This window comes from Uloborus diversus, chromosome 3 (genome assembly GCF_026930045.1).
Source record: "Uloborus diversus isolate 005 chromosome 3, Udiv.v.3.1, whole genome shotgun sequence".
Classification (NCBI taxonomy): Eukaryota; Metazoa; Arthropoda; class Arachnida; order Araneae; family Uloboridae; genus Uloborus; species Uloborus diversus.
Genome location: NC_072733.1, coordinates 179,924,885 through 179,942,718, shown reverse-complemented (window position 1 = coordinate 179,942,718; position 17,834 = coordinate 179,924,885).

The window sequence follows — 17,834 nt, the reverse complement described above, 5'->3', positions numbered from 1 at the left end:
TTACATAGATACGGAAAAAATAAGTAATTCAAGCATTTCTTATCCAGTTAAAAAAAGATAATTCTCCACTTTTTGAACATGTAAATGTAGCTTGAAACAGACAACATAATCCACACCCCAGAACAAAAGAAGTTGCTAAATAAATGTTAATATTTTTGAGCCTTCAAACTGTAATCACATTAATTACTATAAAAATATAGTTTGGCGTGCTAGTTGAACTATTTGACTCCTGCCAATTTTCGGTTTAATGTCATATTGTTGCTTATTTCTAGATTCTAATTTGACTCAAATAAAGCCATCTCTCTTGGTTATGAAACAAACTATAGCTAGCTCTTCTTTATCTAATTTTACCTACCGTCTCACTGCTTTAGTATCACATGTGAGGTTTTGAAAACCATAAAGTTCAGTAGGTACGCCATCAAGCACCATTTCTTTCAAAGTTTTATCTGAAATTCCTATTTTGGAAAGGGGGAGCTAAGTTTTCCCACTTCTGCTTATCGATGAGCTCATGGTAGTCTCTCAGCTTCAAAATTGAAATCGGGAATTGTAAATTTTCAATGTCCAGTCGAATTCTTCAAATTTGTCTTTGTAATCCTACGCAAACCAAGTTCTCTGATGAGGATTATCTGCATTCTCCAGTGTTATATGTTTTAGATTATCAAAGTAGCCAGTGTACAGAACTACAATATTGTTGATGATCGAAACGTCATCTGAGAACATGGTTTCCGTCGGAGTATAATGGCAAAGTTAAAGAATTCGATTGGACAACAAAAATTTATAATTTCGGATTTCGATTTCGATGCAGAGAGACTACCTTGATGTCATTGATAGGTGGGAGTGGGAAAACTCGAATCCTCCTCCTAAAATAGGAATTTCAGATAAAACTAAGAAAGAAATGGTACTTGACGGCATACCACTACTAAATTGTATGATTTACAAAACCTCATGTTATACTAAAACAATGAGATGATGCGTAAAATTAGACAAAGAAGCGTCAACCATAGTTTAATGTCAAACCAAGAGAGATGGATTTCTTAAAGTCAGATTAGAATCCAGAAATATTACCCCACAATGCATCACTGAGGACAAACATTGGTAGGAGTCAAGATAAAAGCCAGCCATATAAGTTCAAGACTAAGAAAAAGGCGATGTGAAATCTGGACGTCAGAAAAAGCATATGTAAATAAAGTAAAACATTTGAATATAGCATTCCAAAAGGTAAGCAAGCAGTAAAAATTATAGTCGGATAATGTAAATTACTCAAGCCGAAGATAATTAAATAGTACACATAACTCACTTAATCACCCACCGTGGGGATGGAATTGAACCTTGATGGTGTGCAATGCACCCGATTCCAAAACTTCCCCCTAAATTTCGGGGAAACACACTAATTTTGTTAGTATTGCACCCCTAAGAGGCGTGGACGTATCCGACTTCCGACAGGTAAAAAACCGGCACATGAGACAAATTAAGTTTCCGAATATCTTTCTTTCTTTTGTACCAAATTCCATAACATTCCCCCTAAATGAAGAAGGAAAACTCATAAATTGCAGGTTTTGCGCCCCCAGGGAACGCATAGTTTCCTAACAACAAAGTAACTCGAAAAGATATTGATGACTTTATAAAATATAGTGCAAGAAAATAATATTTGCAATTATTATCTTACGTTTCACGCGAAACAGAATTTATGCAACACTCATCGATGTTTTCCCTTATCAAATTCCAAATACATCAGCTGAAGTAAGTCCCTAAGTTCATAAGTTGCGGATATTGCACCCCCAAGGTGGACGAGGATGCGCCCCACTCCACACAGGTTGAGAACTGGAGGATGAGAGAAATAAATTTTCCGAATATGTTTCTTTCTTTTTTACCCAATTCAAAAACTTTCCCTCTAAATTTTAGAAAGAAGACTCATAAGTTGCGGATATTGCACCCCCGAGGGGGACGTGGACGCGCCCCACTCTACAGAGGTTGAGAGTTGCTGAATGAGACAAATATATTTTCAAAATATCTACCTTTCTTTAATGCTCAATTCAAAAGCCTTTCTCTCTAAATATTAGGGAAAAAACTCATATGTTGCGAATATTGCCCCCCCCCCTCCCTCCCATCCCATCCCAGGCGGATGCACCCCACTCCACACATTTTGAGAACTGGTGAATGAGAGAAATAATTTTTCCAAATATGTTTCTTTTTTTTAAACCCAAATTCAAAAACTTTCCCTCTAAATTTTAGAGAGATGACTCACAAGTTAAGGATATTGCGCCGCATAGGGGACATGGACGCGCCCAACTCCACACACGTTGAGAACTGCTGAATAAGACAAGTACATTTTCTAAATATATAACCTTTCTTTTTTACCCAATTCAAAAACTTTCCCCTGAATTTTAGAGAGAAGACTTATGTTGCGGATATTGCGCCCCCCCCCCCCATTACCAGGCGAACGCGGGTGTGCAGGGCCCGATTAAGATGTCGAGGGGCCCTTTGCGAAACCCTTTTTCAGCACCCCTGTATTCAAAAAATTACTGTTTTATTAATTAGGTAAAGCAATTGATGCGACCCTCTTCACACAGGTTGAGAACTGGCTGAATGAGAGAAATAAATTTTCAAAATATATTTCCTTTTTTTTTTAAACCAAATTCAAAAACTTTCTCTCTAAATTTTAGAGAAAAAACTATGTTACGGATACTGCGCCCCCTAGGGGGACGTGGACGCGCCCCACTCCATACACGTTGAGACTGCTGAATACAACAAGTACGTTTTCTAAATATCTTTCTTTTTTTACCCAATTCAAAAATTTTCCCTCTAAATTTTAGAGAGAAAATCTTATATTGCGGATATTGTGCCTCCTAGGCGGACGCAGACGTGCCCCACTGCACCCAGGTTGAGAACTGGGGAATGAGACAAATAAATTTTCCAAATATCTTTCTTTCATTTGTACCGAATTCCAAAACTTCCCTAAAACTTAGAAGGAAAGCTCATAATTGGCGCATGTTGCGCCCCTTAGGTGGACGCGCAGGGGGGGGGGAGACTTATTACAGAGTTTAGGCTGTGTTGTGAAAAATGGTTGTCATCTAGATAATTTTTTAGAATTATTCCTGAGTGTTTAAGATAAATTAAGGACGAAGTCGAAAAACTAGCATATCAGCTGAACGAAGAGGCAGAGCGGACAGAAAGACCAATCAGGAGATTAAGTAAGGTGATGTACAGTAGCACTGCGCAGATATGCAGGCAAACGTAATGGGGGAGTGTCTGAGTAGTATAAAGCTTGTTGTCGGTGTAAGATCAGTATTTCTGGCAAAGAGATTGCACGCCGTAGCAGTTAAAATCACACCGAGTTGCTGCCTCAGCGAGAAATGGCGAATAATCAATCTGTTACACGAAATCTGGATGCTTTTACCCGAGGTCGAATCATTGGGAAGTTGGAGGAAGGCCGCAGTGTGACAAGTGTGGCTGCAGAGTTTGGAATTGCTCACAGCATCGTTTCACGACTTTGGAGACAATTTCAAACTACAGGAACAGCTATCCGGGGGTTCAGTAGTGGTCGTCCAGGAGGAACCACACCCGCAAATGACCGGTATATTGTCTTACAGGCCAGAAGAAACAGGCGGCAGACAGCGGAAGAAATCGCTAGACACACGACACAGGCAACTGGACGACCGATATCCCGTTTTACCGTGGCCAGAAGACTGCACGGTGGTGGTCTGTTTGCCCGACGCCCTATACCACTTTCCGACGCGGTGGTCACAAAAAAGGACACCAATTTTAAAGATTTCTTTAAATAAAAGTTTTTTCTTTAAAATTCCAAAAATCGCTGCATTAGTTGCTTTTATTTCTCTTTATGCACACAGATGGCAGAACTATTAAATATGACTCTTTTTGTTGGCTTAATTTTTTGTTTAAAATACCTCGATTTTCAAGCTCAAATACAATTTTTTTTTCAAGATTTTAAAATTTACGCCATAAACTAAATTAGTCAACCATTCTCCCTCAGGAATCCTGAGCTAATCAATCATAATTTTGCAAAAGATTCGAGTTCATTTTTGAATGCATAAACAAAGTTTCTTTCCAGGTGTCCCCAAATGTGGACACCGCCCTTCTAGAGCTTTGATCTCACTGTTGTGGGTGAAAGATGTAATTTGATACATTTCAGAGAAGGGGGACCCAAAAGAATAGTATTCAACGGGCTTTAGTTTATTTATTTTGGGTTCTTGACCCAGAACAGGTGAATTTGAAGGCCCATGACTGCACACATTTGAGATCTGCTTTTCCTACCAGACAATTGTATACTTTTTTATTCTTAGCTTTGATATTATTTTTTCTGTAAATGGTATTATACAGTAGTATTTTTTCATTTAATATTTTATAGCACAAAAAGAATGCACATAAAGCAAGAACCAGGATTCATACTCTATTTGAATGAAAAAATTCCATAACTTTTCCAAGACTTTTTCATGACCTTGTTATACGAAGAGAACAGTACTATTTGCCAATTCTCTGCAATGGGTATTAGCAAAACTATTATCTGAATGCCACTACCTTATCAAAGCATTTACTTGTGACTGAAAAAACATCAGCGCAGAGTACAGAAATTCATAACTATTCTTTGTTATCTTTTTAATTTAAGCAAGGTAAAAATATAGTGAATGCAATATAGATGTTTAAATTAATAAATATTTAATAAACAGAGCACAATAGCAATTTATGAGGCAGAATATTAATGAGTGGGACAAAGGTTGAATGAGTCATTACAAAGTTTTCAAAAATAAATTTACTTCATAAAAATATTGCCCTTTGGTGTCAACAGTGTATCTAATACTCTATGTAACTTGACAGTATTTTTGTTCATTGAAGTAAAGCCTCGTTTTTTAGTAAATTCATTTTTTAAGTATTAGAATTCCCTATTTCTTTGCTCTATCGCCTGACTAAATGTTTATTTTCTAAAGCCTTCAACAAATTAAGCTCGGATGCAATTGAATTATACGTTTTGATAGGGTGTGGAAAAATCTATAATGTGCAAATCTAGTTCTGAAAAACATAAAATATAAGTGCTGAAAATAATTGTGACTTCTAAATAAGTGATGTCCCAGCAGTAAAACCACATTACAAAAAAAAAAGAGCGGACGGCGGTTACAGAAGTGGATGCAATAGGATTCCAAAACTCAGATTTGTTTTTGGGATGGTTCAGTATTTCAGTGTAAATAGCTTTCACATGCAATACTGTTAAATCACTGAAGATTTCCAATGTTATTTTAGCTTCTGTTACTTTCTTACTGCCCAAGACATTTTGCCATGATTTGAAATAAATTTCCATGACTTTTAATGAAAATATTAATTTTCCATGACTTTTCCAGGTCTGAAATTTGTTTATTCTTTTTCCATGACTTTCCAGGATTTCCATGAGCCGTACGAACCCTGAAGAACAATGTGCCAAAAATATTTTTAACATTTTAAGTTGCTTATTTAGATAATTTTATATAATCTATATAAACTTTCTTGAATTTTACTTCATCTTTATCTTGGAATTTTTATAGTAAAAATATTGGACTTTGTGTTCTAAATATTCTTAATGGCATAAATTATTGAAATAATTAGTAAAAATGCTTAAGAGCTTAAAATATTTGAAATCACTCCAATCATCATACGAGGTAAACATAACCTATTCAGAAAACAATTTCGGCTCTAGGAGGGCGGTGGTCACAAACGGGGACACCACCCCCAGCTAGAGGGGGTGAATTTAAGACAAATTTGACAGTGAAATCTATGTCCAGATAACCAATTTATCCCATCCATTGTGTTTTTTTATTATATTTCTAAAATTTTAATGAACCGCGTCTGTAAGGGATACAGTGTGTACCTCTCACGCCTGCCCATCGGAGAAGGCGTTCTCTGTGGTGCCGGGAACACCGGAATTGGAGAGACAACGAATGGGGATGAGTACTCTTTACGGTTGAGAGCAGATTCAGTCTGAGTAGCGATTCTCATCGCATACTCATCTGGAGAGAGCGGGGAAGCCGCAATCATCCCTCGAACATCATTGAAAGGGACAGGTATGGAGGTCGCGGTGTTCTCGTTTGAGGAGGCATCATGCTTGGTAGTCGTACAGACCTTCACATCTTCGACGCAGGTTCAGTCAGCGGGACCCGTTATTGTAACGAGATTCTTCTTCCATATGTGCGTCTTTTTAGAGGCGCTATGGGTCCGCAGTTCCTTTTCATGGACGACAATGCACCATGTCATCGCACAGTAGCTGCCGAACAGCTCTTAGAGAGTGAGGATATTGAACGTATGGATTGGCCGGCACGACCTCCGGATCTCAATCCCATCGAGCATGTATGGGATTTTCTAGGCAGCTCGTACCTTATAACCAGTAACGATTCGGGAGCTTCGATTGGCGCTGCAAGACGAATGGGCAGCAATGCCTCAACAACTCATTGACACCCTCATTCATGGGTGCAAGTTTGGTGATGTGTTCAAGACGGAAAATATTTTCATTCCCCCCCCCCCCCCCCCCCCCCCCAAGCAAGTGTGCTTAAAGAAAAATTTATGTGTATAAATGTTAAAGATTTTAAATATGCCAGTTTTGGAATCTGATTTGAATTTTAAGGTTTGACTTTTCTAACATAAACTTAGTTTAAATTGTAATATTTAAGCATTTTGATATTGTAATTCCAAAACCTAAAAACTGCCAATAATGGGGGGGGTCTGTGGGTCCTCCCCAGAAATTTTTTTAAATTGACGTCCAAAAAACGCAATGGTATTTTGGTAAATACATGAAATACACCGCCAGCTCAGTCAGTTCCAGTCGAGGACTGCAGTTTCGTGCTTATTAGCACTCATCAGCCCGGCATAGGAAAATGACTGAGCTGGAAATGGAAAACCTCTTGAGGAAGCCAAGAGTGCCAAACAAACTGGTAGCTAATATAGAATTAGCGCAGACCAGACAAGTGACCGAAACAATGGTTCGGTTCAACTCGAATATTAAAGGCAAGGCATGTATATTCAGTAAATTACCGCCCAATAGCCAGGGCTAAAGCAGAAATACATGAAATACACCGCCAGTTCAGTCAGAGTTTGTTTGCCACTCTTGGTTTCTTTAAGAGGTTTTCCATCTTCAGCTCAGTCACTTTCCTATGCCGCCGGGCTGATGAGGGCTAATAAGCACGAAACTGCAGTCCTCGGCTGGAACTGACTGAGCTGGCGGTGTATTTCATGTATTTCTGCTTTAGCCCTGGCTATTGGGCGGTAATTTACTGAATATTTTGGTAAAGTTCAGGGAAAGGAGGGGTTCAGGGACTCCTACATCAATTTTTTCAAGCAGATGGTTTCAAAGTCACAATATTGGGCGACCTTCAAAAACATTAGAGAAAGGGAGGGGGCGCTCTGGTCTCTCCCCGAAATTAAAGCTTTAAAAACGAAATTGTACTCCACCTTTCATAACGTTTATACACTTTTTGAATGCATTATCGAAGGAATGGAGTTCAGGGAGGTCTCCTTCGGCAATGTGTCGAAATTTAAGTTCTAAAAACGCAATTTTAGACGATGTTAGATAATGTTAGGGGTAAAAGCGCTCGGCCATTAGTTTTTTGCCGATCGCAAACATTTTTATTGCAGCAATAAAATTGCTTGGGACATAAGATTTTCACTTTTGCGACATAATTCAGTTATGATCGGAAAGTCTACCCAAGGTAGCACCAACAAACCAGAAAAGAAGGAAAGGTGGGGGAAAGGTTTGCGTGACTAATTATCATAAACTAGCACCATTCCCCCACACAGTCTTCATTTGAAAACGAATTCTTTTATAAAATAGCAGGAGGTGAAAATAGCCATAAAAAAACCACAGTTCAGTGAAGTAGATACATTTTTTAAACGAGGTACAGTTTCCATTATTCATTAAATAAAAAAGCAAAAGGGGGACTGAATCCTCACTCCAAGGAGGGCCCCCGAATCACATCCCTCTTAAGGCACTCAAATATTGTCTAAAGTGGCGTTTTAAATATTTCAGCATCAAAATATTTTTGGAAGAGAACATCCGAACCTCTTTTTCTGAATTCACCACAAATATCCTAAATTTGAGTTTTAAGGCTTTAGTTTCTAAAAAAATTTTTTATCTAGGAACAGTACCGTTCTTACCTATAAACATGACTTATGACCGCCTAAAAGTTTTAATACTATAATTTCGGAAACTTTTTGAAAGAAGCTTCCTACTCCCTTCCCCCTTAAGTCATCTAAAGATAGTCCAAAACATAGCTATTAAAATTTCAGAAACGGAAATATTTCGGGTTGGGCCGCGGAATACCCGCGCTCCCCCCCTCTTTGTGTTTATTAAGGGCAGTGCAAAATTGTGTTTGAGATTTTTTTTACTATTATAAGGGCAACTTCTCTCCTCACATCACCAAAGACAACCCAAAGTTTTAATACTTCAATTTCGAAAATGTTCTGAGAAAGACCCCCGAATTGCCCAACTCTTAACTCACTCAAAGAACGCCAAAATAGCCTTCTAATACTTCAGCATGGAAAAATTTTCGGAGGAGATAGCAAACTCCTCCCCCCGAACTACTTCCCCTAAGTTCACTAAATTTGACTTAAACTTGCGGTTCTCTCTTTTCATCACCAAAGTTTTAAGAATTTAACATCTAAAATTTATTGCTAGAAAGTCTTTGAATTCCTTCTTCTTAAGTCCCTCAAAGATAATCTAAAACTGAGTTCTGAATGCTTCAGCTTAGAATTTTTTTCAAGGGGATCCCGAACCCCAAGATGATCTAAAGGTTCGCTTTTACGACTCCAAATTCGGAATTTCGCCTAAAGAGAGCCCACTCCCTCCCCTCTTGACATTGCCAAAGACAGCCTAAAAGTTATAAGACTTCAATTACAAACACTTTTCGGGAGAGGGTCCCAAATTCCCTTTCTATTAAGAAATTTAAGTTATAACCTCAAATAGTTTTCAATACATCAGCTGCAAAACATTTTCAGGATAGAACACCGAAACCATCTCTCATCAATTCACCAAAGATTGCCTAAATTAGTGTTTTTAAGACTCCAGTTTCCGATTTTTTTTTAAATCTCCCACTTTTACATCATTTAAAGACAGCCGAAACATTTTTGACTTTTAAATTTTTATGAGTTAGCAGAGGGGAACTCCCAAACCACTCCTAGCTTCAAAAATGACTTTCAATTCAGTTTTTCGATATTTTATTATGAAGCCCTTGAGTAGCCCCACCCCTCCCCCTCTTAGATTGTCCAAAATACAAACTTTTTGGATCTCAGCATCGTGGGTTAATTTGCGGACTAACCCTCTTTGCAAGAACAGCGTTTTTTCGCAAATTCGTGCTGCTTTATTTTTCTCATTTCCTTTTATCTCTCCCACCCCCGCCTCATATTTCCATTCTAGCGAGTGTTAGATTGAAAGACATTGGAATTTAGTGATTCCTCAAGTCTTGAAATATTTTACCAGAAACATGTCAAAAATGCAGGAACAGTTGCCCATCAGAGTTTCAAATCCAGCTTGAAATTCCCAAAATCTTTAAAGTCCATGATAGTCCCCATTTTGCCTGGTATGTGGACGCCTTTTGCTGTGGCCTTAACATTTCATCCCGTCAGCAATCACTTTCAATCGGTGAATCAGATTCAACTATAAGACATTTTTTGCAAAAAAAAAAAAAAAAAAACCACCGAAAGGATGATCGAAAATAGAAAGAGAAAAGGCTATATTTTCAAATAGAGACGGTAGATTCGATAAATCAGGGAGAATAGTGAGCAACTCCGCGGTCTGCAATGCAGTGAGTTGGAAATAACAGAGCAACCTAAAAAAGGTTAAACAGCGCGAGTCTAATAGCCACTCCTCCAAAAGCACGTTGCAAACAAAACAAATCTATGTCCGAAAATCGAGAGAATGTCGATGTAAATTCGTGGTTATGGAACGGCGCAGTATAAAGCATATTTTTCAAACACCATTTTTCTTTTTTGAGTAAAAGCTGAAGGAAAGTCATCGAATTTCTTTCCGTCCTGACCTCCGACTCGAAAATTTTGTCTAAAAGACGGAAATCCGTCCTGAGACGGAAGGTCTTGCACCCATGCGCCTCATTCTCAGCATGGGCAGACGCTGTGAAACCTGCCTAGCAGTCGGAGGAGATCATATCCCCTAGAGTCCCTATATGAAAACGTAGTTTTCAGAGTTGCGACAACAGCTATGCTCGGAAAGCGCAACCGGTTACAGGAGAAAGATAAGGTTGCCGCCGAGCTGCAAGATTGGCTCCTTGTTCGCTTTCAAGTTTCATTAAAAAAAATAGTCACAAGCGGGAGCGGGAAGAGTGGCTGAAACGGGTTCTGAAGGATGTAAGCACGCGGATTCGAAAATGCATGCTGCCAATAAATGAAACGCTCGATTTTAATTCAAACATTAGAAAAAGACAAAATGGCCCTGTGTTAGCAGAATTAAAAGCAGATTTTTTTCTTTAACCTTATTCTCTTTAATACGATTAATTTTAAATTAATCAAAAGATTCTGAGACAACGAAAATTATATTATAGTTTGAATTGATTCAAAATGAATGAAGGAATAAAAACTGATTAAGAAAATGAAAATAAATAAATAAGCAACAAATAACGAACATAAAAAATTGCTTGTTTTTGCTACATTAATTAAGTTTTATAAAGATTTTTGAACATAGAAATATTTCTTGAATTGATATCAAAAGCATTACTTATTTTTTTTCTATAAAAGGAAAAAAAATACAATTTTCTGATTTAAATGGAAAAGTTTAGCATTAGCTTAACAATTCCGAAAGGAAATATATTCCTGGGATGTCCACCTACGGGGGGGGGGGGGGGGGGGGGTGGCAACCATGTATATGTAAAGGAAAGTTTGAAAGAGTAATACTAGAAATATGCAGAAGCTTAAAACAAGGTATCCTATCCAGTCCCGGATCTATATATTTTGGGCCTCCCTGCAACAAAATCTCGATAGCCTCTCCCCAGAGGCCATCAGTGTATATTTGTAACATTAAATAAGTCTTAGTGCTAGGTTTTTTCAATTTTTTTTCTTCAATTTCATAGGCCGTTGGACCCCTTAAGACCTGGGACACACCACACTGCGGGGATCCTATCTCGCTCCCCCCCCATCACTAAAAAAAAAAAAATTTAAACCTCTGAATATTTCAATGGTTTAGTGGGCACACCTAGTTGATAGATTAATTTGTATTTAGTTGAAAACGAAATTATATTAATCAGAGGTCATTTTTATTTGAAACTAGATGCAGATAGAAATATTCAGAAATGAATTGGGAAGTTAAGATGGGGGGGGGGGCGTGTATTTTGACATATATTTTTTTTAACATTCGTATATGCGTAAGAAACAGATGTCTCCAGTATTTTATATTTATTTCTTGAAAGTACACTATCTATTATTTAAAATTTTCAACAACATTTTTATACCAAAACAATACTAGAATGAAAGGTAGTTAGGTAGTCGACATTTTTTTAATGAAACAAAATTAAAACAATTCAGAGCACCAAAAAAGGACTTGTACTTATTTTGAATTTTTATGAGAAAACAAAAACTAAAAATTAAAAACAATTTAGCATGAGGAAAACTCATTTATTTCATGCTAAGTTTTCAGATCAATAGCATGATCTTATAGTTGTAATCTTGTTGTTGTTGCAAACAACATAGATCTCTGTTGTTCAATTTATTTTTTGGTGTTATTGTATCTATAAACTTTATTTAAAACACAAAATTTCCAGCATTTTCATTCAAAAAAGAAAACATTAAATTAATTAAAAACTTCAGTCACTAATGGGCTAATCTTCAAAAAGTGCAACTTTGCTGTCACATGCCTTTTACAGTTAAAACTAAGGAATAGTTTATTATTTTTTAATATCAGCAAAATTATATCCATTTAAATCTGCCGACAGTTTTTTTTTTTGTAATAATTTTTATTTATTTATTTATTTATTTTTGGGATTTCGCAGCATGTGAATTCTTACCTCCATGTATTAGAATTTAATTAATTCAAAATAAATGAAGTGATAAAAAAAAGGTAAGAAAATGAATAAATGAACGACAGATAATGCACATTAGAAATTGCTTGTTTTTGTTTCGGAAAAGCAAGCGTTATAAAGAGTTTTAAATCTAAAAATATTTCTTTCCTGTAACCATCTAAAAAGCTATATTACTAATAAAAATGGTTTGCTATTAAAAAAAATGTTTAAGTTGCATGTTTAAGTTTACCCTGTACAATTTTCTGATTTAATTGTGATTAAGTTAAACATTAAATTAAAAATTTGAAAGGTAAATATGCAAAGGGAAATTTGAAAGCTTAATACTAGAAATAGGTAGATGGTTAAAACGAGGTAACCCCTCCCCCCCCCCAAAAAAAAAGAAAGAAAAAATACCAAGAACCTCTAAATATTTTAGTGGTTCATTAGGTAATCATGGTTAAAATATTAATTTGAATAAAATTTAAAATTATTACTTTAATTTCATGTAGATAGAAATATTCAGAAATAAATTGAATTGAGGGGGTGTAATTTTAAACATTACTTATTTTCAACTCATATGAATAAGAAACAAATGTATCTATTGTTATTTATTTATTTCTCTGCATCATACATCTATTACTTGAATTTTGAACAATATTTTCACATCAAAACAATACTACAAAGAAAAAATCATTCACAGCACCAGTAGAGGACTTGTACTTATTTTCTATTTTCGTGGAAAAGCAATGTTTACATTTAATTTTCACAGATATTTTAAATACAACTTAGCATGAAGAAAACTCATTAATTCCATACTAAGTCTTCAGGTCATTACCACATAAAAATTACAACCAAAGTCTCTAATGTTCAATTTATTTTTTGGTGTTGTTACATCTGTAAACTTTATTTCAAACACAGAATTTCCAACATTTTTACACGAGGAAAAAAAGAGGAAACAAAGACATTTTTCTCAACTAGGCAATCAAACTCAAATTCAGGGTACCGAAACAGGATTTGTAGTTTTTATAGATTTTGGGACAAACTATTATTATCAATAACTGCTTAAGTAACAAAATAGTCAAAGATTAATCTTTGTGTTTTCTGAAATGCAACGTAATGTCAAAATATTTAGATGTTCAAAATGTAGTTATCATTACCAAATTTTTAAAAATTCCTTACTCCAAAGTATCATTTCCTAAAATTAATAATTGTGGACAAAACATTAGTTTAATCAAAATATTCAGTCACTTATAAACATAAAGAAAACAAATTTTGTTATAGGCTTTATTCCCATGTACTCGATCAGGGAGTTTCGATTAGACAGGGCAAAATATACTGATGCTTGTAATTTATTTTCTCTTATTATTCGTGAAGTGAATTTTTATGAAAAAAAAAAAAACTCCCCTGATTGAAATAAATTGAATTTTTTGTTCAAATTTTTTCATATAGATTGTTATTCCATTCATTACCCCATATCATGGATGGATGAACACGACGTATGTTCTAATATCCTGAAAAATGCTTCCAGAACTCAGTCAGAAACAGAACAGGTGCACTGACAGTCAGAAGTGGACTAAGATAACAGCTGCTACCAATCCCTTCCAAAATTGGAGCTATTTGCAGTTATTCAAATTCTGTCCTGTAGTTTAAGTGGGGAGAAAAATCTCTTTTTGAGAGGGGGGGGGGGGTTCTGGATAATTACAGGAACAAAATAAGCAGAAATGAACTGTTCATTTAATGCTGAAATAAGGTATAACAATAAACAAACCTAAATACATATTTCATAATTTCATGTATACCTAAATTTTTTAGCCTTGCCTTAAATACCAAAAAATTTATTATAAATCTGAATTGAAAACAATATTTTTACATGACAAACAAGCATAAACCTAAAGAAAGCACTTGATTTACAAAACAAATTCAAAACTCTAAATTTAGAGAATCAAAACAGAATTCCAGCTACTACTTAAAAATTTCTGTTGCAAAAGTATTGTTTGTTTAACCTCTTTACATTTCAATATTATTAAACAAATGAATGATAATAAATTTGACAATAAGCGTAACAAATCAGAAATACAGCATTGTCTGTATGAAGAAGATCAAAATTTCATTTAATTACACTATTTAGCATTTAAACACAAAATTTTCATTGGTTTGTATGTCGTTGTTGAAAGTCCAAAGACCATTTCGGCAAAAAAATTTCTGAAGTTTTCAACATAACAAACATGAGTGGCATATTATACATGAAAATTTATTATTATTTTTTAAACAACTTCATTAAAATTAGTTTTGATAAAGCTGTCAAGCTAAGAAAACTTCGAAAATGATTTCTGGACATCCTTGTAAACTTAATACTGGAGATCATTCTATTATACAACTTTTTAAGCAAACAGTACAATATTATCATGAGTTTTCAAGAACATCTGCATCAGGGCTACAATTCAATTAGTAGTTGAGCTTTCTTTAAGTTGCAGAATATCTGGAAGAAACTTAAAAAACATTAAGGGCAAATAAATTTAAAAACTGAAGTAAAACTTCAAATGTGCTAAATCATCAATACGGCTGATGTTGAAAATTGACAGGAATGTTTTTTAAAGTAGTTCATAAAATCATAAATGGAAAATAAATAAACACACTTTAATTGAAATAGAGCTGTATTTCAACTACTTTGCATTAAGTGTGTTGTAAAGTTTAATTTCAAATAACAGGGTGTTCTAAAAACACATGAAAAAGTAAAACACATATTACAGGGAATATTTTAATTCATCAATCTCTTTTGACTAGCATAGATTGTGTTTTTCATTCATTTATGTACATAATATTATGTACATATTTTTTAGTGTACATCAGCTTTGCTCTTAAGAAGAGAAATCATCAGTTTATGATGACTAAAATAAGTAATGATTGTTCGTGATTCCAAATTTTATAGGAACCGTGAGAAAACTTGCTTGTTTTTTCTGCATTTCACTTAGGAATATCCACAGCAAAATTGTAGGGGTAGGTGGGGTATGTTGGACAGTGGGGAACGTTGCTCAAGTCCCCATTATTTTAATATTATTCATATTTTTTATTTTATTTTCTGACCAACAAATAGCTCCTATGGTCCTACAAATCCTATCACGAAATCACATGGCACAGTTATATCGAACAAATTTTTTTCCAGAAAGTGTTATTTCAGCAGTCCTGAGTAATTTTCAGAAAACTATAAATTAATTTTTTTTAATGGTTTTAGTCAAGATTGAGGAGAAAAAAAATTAAACTCCTGTCTTAAACTTTTACGTGAATGCCACTACCTCATCAAAGAGCTTACTTGTGCTTGTGATTGAAAAAATGTGAGTGCATACTGTACAAGGGGCATTCCACGGTATTTTTGACATTTATGTAGAGTCCGTAACGTGACCTTTTTTGCCATAACTTTTTAATTTACTGTTTGATTAGCATATTATTTTATTTTGATCTTTTCCTACCAACACACCAGCTCAAATTAAAATAATTTGCAAATCAAACGGTAAATTAAAAAGTTATGGCAAAAAAAGGTTATGTTACGGACTCTACATAATATAAAAAATACCGTGGAATGCCCCAGAAACTATTTATAAACTGTTCTTGTTTGGCTTTAACATATAAATTTAAGTGAAGTAAAAATATAGAGAATGCAATATAACTGATGCTTAAAATTAGATTCTATAAAATGAAGCCACATTTTTCAGTAAATTCATTTATCTATACCAGATATTTCAGCTGGCCACATGAATCAGTTTTGAAAGCCGTATGTTGGGCACCATTGTCTTAGAGCATTTGAATTCCCCTTTATTTCAATGTTCTATTTCCTGACAAAAGTATTGATTTTCTAAAGCCTTTAACAAATTAAGATAATCTCTGATAAATTGAATATTTGTTTATTTATACATTTATTTTTATGAGTAGTTGAAATGAACTCAGATGCAATTGAATTACCTTTTGAGTGGGCGAGGCAAAATCACGAACATGTAATAAATGAATATAAATAATGAAAGAAACATTACTTTTAAAGTGGATGCATTATAACAATAATAATATAAGAAAAATAAACAACTCTGATTTAAGGAAGCAGTTACTAAAGACTTTATTTTGCATTGATTGAAAACATCGGATAAATATCAAAATATCCAATATATATCAAAATATCGGATATTTTCGAACTCTGATCTTTACGGATAATCTCAAAAACCCATTATGACAGCCTTTATTTTAAAATGCCACACTAGTTAAAATTTAACTCCACATTAATCGAGATAGGATTATTTAAAAATCATTTTTCCACCAAATATCGAAATTTTTATGAAATTGATGTGGGGTGAGAATTTCATGTACTTTATTTTTATGCTGATCTAGAAGAGTAGAATTCTTCTAAAGTTTCATTCCAAGAAACGGGTTGTGTCATAATGACACACGATAGACGCGAAACATGTTAATTGTTCATCAAACACTTTTGAATAGATTGTATTTCTTATTCATTTTCTTACATAAAATTATATACATGTGTCCACTTATAATGATCATCTTCTTCCTTCTTAAGAAGAGAAATGATCTGTTTACGATAACTAAAGTAAGTAATTACAAATGTACATATTGATCTCCGCGCTGCCTAAACGTAGTACATGCAACCATACAAAATGAGTAAGAAAGCGAGAAGAGCGCAAGGTCTCACTTTCCTCCAATATCTGAAGGCAAGCAAGCCACTATTTTCCTTCTAACCGACATTGCTTATCCCCACCACTTTTCATCACACAAAAAGGTTGGATATAACTTCAAAGCCCTTGCATAAAAAGTTTCACTTAAAAAATCTTTGATTCAGCATTTTATTATAAAAGTATTGATATTTCAACCCGCAAAACTTTAAATGTACCTAATTTCTGACTAACAAGAGCTTTGTGGCTGGGAGGACTTTTACAATCTCAAAAACCCATGATAACAGTCCTTACCTCAAAGGTAATTCAAAACTTGTTAAAACTTAACTATTTAGGGTCTGGTGGGGGAAAGTGGTCAATGGGGTAAAGTGGTCATAATTCAAATAGATGGCTATAGCTTGAAAATTAATGTTCGAATGAATGTGAAAATTTTATTTTAGAGTAGTGCATTTAGAAACTACATTTTAAATACAAAATTTTACAAATGGCAAAATTTTATTTGGTAAAAAGAAATATTTTGTGTAAATATGAAAATTTTTAAAATCTAAACACCTTTTTTAACTTCCATGAGAAATTTTGTTTGTTAGAATTATGAACATGTCTCAAGAACTCTTACTCATTAGCAGTTAGCTGAATCTATTTTGGTTAATTTTTTAGAACAATTTAAGTAAGATGGGGTAAAGTGGTCATAATATTAGGCTTAACGAATATTGTTCTTCTTAAGTCACTTAATCTTTAAGTATAAGGCAGATATAAATTAAGTATTAATTTCACTTAATATGTATTGTTTTTAAAATAAACAGGGTTAAATATACGAGTATATGCGTATGTATACGTATATACTCGTGTAGGCACGTATATATACGCATTCACATAAATGCACCAATAAACACGTATTTGGGTATCTGCAAGTATTTTTTATCTATGCAGATATACATTCGACTATACACGTATATACCCGCTTCTGCTCGTATATATACGAACACTTATATACTCAGGGAGACACTTACATGCAAGCATATGATATACAGGGTGAGTCTAAACTCTTGGGCAAATTATTAAAAAGTATGAGACGGGAGGATAAGAGCAAGAATCATAAGAAACATATGGACACAAACTCAACGCTGACGCGCTACATGCACGCAAAGCCAGAAACTGATGGATGCAAAACAGGTCACAAATTTATTAC